This window comes from Podarcis erhardii (assembly GCF_964252035.2).
Source record: "Podarcis erhardii genome assembly, chromosome: 3".
Taxonomy (NCBI): Eukaryota; Metazoa; Chordata; class Lepidosauria; order Squamata; family Lacertidae; genus Podarcis; species Podarcis erhardii.
In genome coordinates, this window is record NC_138507.1 from 47,247,245 (window position 1) to 47,250,481 (window position 3,237).

The following is a 3,237-nucleotide window of genomic DNA, read 5'->3' on the forward strand; positions in this document are numbered from 1 at the left end:
AGTAAACATATTTTAAGCCTCTCAAATTAAACGGCTCAAGAGTGCTTAACTTTGAGTTTAATTGTGGCTATCAATTGCATGAAACAAAATTTCAGTTCAATTTCACTTTTCCACTCACTGATATCAACTCTTTTTTAGCCCTTAAACATGCACTTAACATGTTTTTTATTCCTGCTGTCTTTTGTCTTTTATGTAATACAAACCCTTGAAATGCTAATGATTCTGATGATAGTTTTAACATTTTCCAGCTTCTAATATGCAAAAAAATGCCACAAATAGAAGCATACAACATAAAGAACCCAACCTTTACCTGAAGAACAAATATTCTATCCAAACTTTTGTTGTTGTTGAAAACTTCTCTGTTGCTCTCTCCCCTCCCCCAACTTCAGTAATGACCAAGGGTCCTGGGAAAGTGATGCAGAAACCCACCTTTTAAGACTGAAGACACGTTGGAATGGGTTCACAGGAGAGCAGCAAGGTGGTACCAGTGTTTCTGTTAAGCACACTTCAAAACAAAGTGTGCTCCAACATTGCCATTTTTATTTTGAAGGGAAAGCTGCCAATTAATAGCTGTTGCTGGTAAGTTGTGATCACACAGTAAGCCATAAATAGTAATTTCTCTGCCTTTCTCCTGCCTTGCAGCTGAGGCTGGAAAAGTGGGTGGCAGAGGGACACCCAAGCTGCATTCCCATGGCAGTTAATTCCATGTTCATGATATTTCCCTGTTAATTTCCACATTGTATTTGATCTCTCTTTCTCTCCCATCTCCATCTTGGGATATATGCCTCCTCAAGTTCTCTCCATTGCTTTGTGTTGTTTGCTTCCATGTATTCACACAAGCCCTGCTGTTAGTTGGAGCTTCCACATGATATAAAAGTCACTTCCGGAACTATAGTGAGCTTTAGTGGGCCTGTAGTGAAATACAGCACAAATTTAGCACTAATTTCAATTATTATTTGCAAACAGATTTGTTTTTTGTTTTCTGGAAGCAAAGAACACAAAAATGAGCACTAAACCTCCACGGTTCCAGAAGTAGCTTTCACATCACATGTGAAAGCTCATACAGTGGTACCTCGGGTTAAGTACTTAATTCGTTCCGGAGGTCCGTTCTTAACCTGAAACTGTTCTTAACCTGAAGCACCACTTTAGCTAATGGGGCCTCCTGCTGCTGCCACACCACCAGAGCACGATTTCTGTTCTCATCCTGAAGCAAAGTTCTTAACCTGAGGTACTATTTCTGGGTTAGTGGAGTCTGTAACCTGAAGCGTATGTAACCTGAGGTGTATGTAACCTGAGGTACCACTGTATATAATGCATAACTTAACAGCCAGAGAAAAGTTGTGAAAATGGAATAAACAATCATGTGAGTGCAGCCGCAATCAAGAAGCCTCCTTCCGAGGCATATCGTCTGAGGTCTACCATTTCTGGTGTGGGGAGTAGAGAATCACGTAAGCAAGAAAAAGACAGTGGCTGCTCCTACGTCCTGTCCCTTCCTCGTGGAATGCCTTTCCCTTGTGTCTGTGGCATTTGGGCTTCCTCAAAACAGGGATGAGGAACTTCTGATCCAGGGGCCAAATGCAGTCTTCAGACTTCTCCCGTCCCCTCTCCAAGCCATGTCTCTCACTAGCCCTTCTCCAGTCCTTCACAGAGTGCTTTTGCCCAGGTGAACTGTGTCCCTGAACCATAAATGCTGCCTCTTGCTTGCATGGCTAGAGAAATGAAAAATGTGTGGGTAGAAACTTCTGATTTACAGTAGACCACATTTCCGCCACATATAACTATGGTAAGAGTCTCTTCCATTGTTCCACACACTTTCACTCCTGACTCTGCCCACCTCTAAAAGGTTCCTAAAAGGTTCTTTGAAGGCAATGTGGCCATCCAGCTCAAGAATGCTCCCCATCTGGCTTTAGAGACATTTGTCCTTTTTAGAAAGAGGTTCAAGGCTAAGTGCACCGCTTAAGCCCCAAAGCACACATCTAACTTTTTGGGATAATAAATGGTGTATACTAATAAAGCTGTTCCCTGCTATCTTGTACTGTATGTCATAAAACTTTTTTTAAAACAGTATTTTTTATGAAGGTTTTCTCCCTTTGGTGAAAATAGGTGAAGCTCTGTAATGGGCATTTTCATCTAAAAACATATTGCTCTGTGGGAAATTGATATAACATGAGGATTTGGGGAAGGATCCAGGAAAAACATGTGCTGTGGTAGCACTCTGTCTAAACCTTTAGTTTTCAGACCAGTAAAAAGATAACTAATTTATATTTTCTTCAATTCTTGCGGTTCTTATTCCATACTGGTGTGATTGCACTTCTTTCAAAAATAATCAATCTTGTATTTCTGTAAGCATTAGAGTGTTCAAATTTACAGAAAAAAATCTTCGTTACAAACACCATATTTTACTTTAAGACCTAATGTTTTTTCATTTCAAAAAATTCCTCTAAAGCACTAGGTCTTTTATATGGGATAGGACCAAACTGAAAATACACGAACACTCCACAACCACTATCTACTCTCCAACACTCTGAAGCAAAACATTATCCTCAATGGATGCGGAATACTTTTTCCTTTCTTTTTTGAGTTAGAATATGGACAAATTAGTCTTTTTAAAAAAACTAATAGTGATAGAAGGGATGCTGCCTAATAATCGATCAACCAATCAATCAATCAATCAATCAATCAACAGTTCGACTGTGTTGTAAAATTCCTCTAGGCTACGCTTATAAATGTTATCTTAGATGGATGGCTTCCATGGGTGTAGCCAGGATTTCTGTGCTGGCAATTTGAGTTGTAAAAACCTACACTTAGAAGAGCACAGATGTGAAGCCAATGTAGGATCTAATTTGAACCTCAAGTCACCTCCAGACCACCTGTTTATTCATCCTAGTTTGCTTGCACAAAGCTTATGCAGAGGTTAGACTGAATCTAATCTTTGCTGTGAATTCATTCTGATTTGTTTGAGGAGCAGTTATATAACAAGCATCATCCTACACTTTCATTGCATTTCCTTGTCACTTTTCATGCTACAAAATGTCAGATTGTTGTTATTTTTTACAGTGGATATGTTGCACTAGGGCAACAGAGCCTTTTAATCCACTTTAGCTTCACGAAGTTCCATTGAGCAAAATAGTGGCAGTCTGGTGGCACCCTTAAGTCTTCTCTGAACATTCCAGTCAATGCCAGTCTACGAATCATTTGAACGGTACCAGTGAATATTATCTGACAAGGCTGCGGAAG

The 3,237-nt window shown here is 39.8% G+C and overlaps 1 long non-coding RNA gene across 1 annotated transcript in view; it reads left to right on the forward strand.

The window, feature by feature from the left end:
• LOC309339476 overlaps nt 1-3,237 on the forward strand; it is a 464,046-nt gene that overhangs the window by 85,601 nt on the left and 375,208 nt on the right. The window lies entirely within an intron of this gene.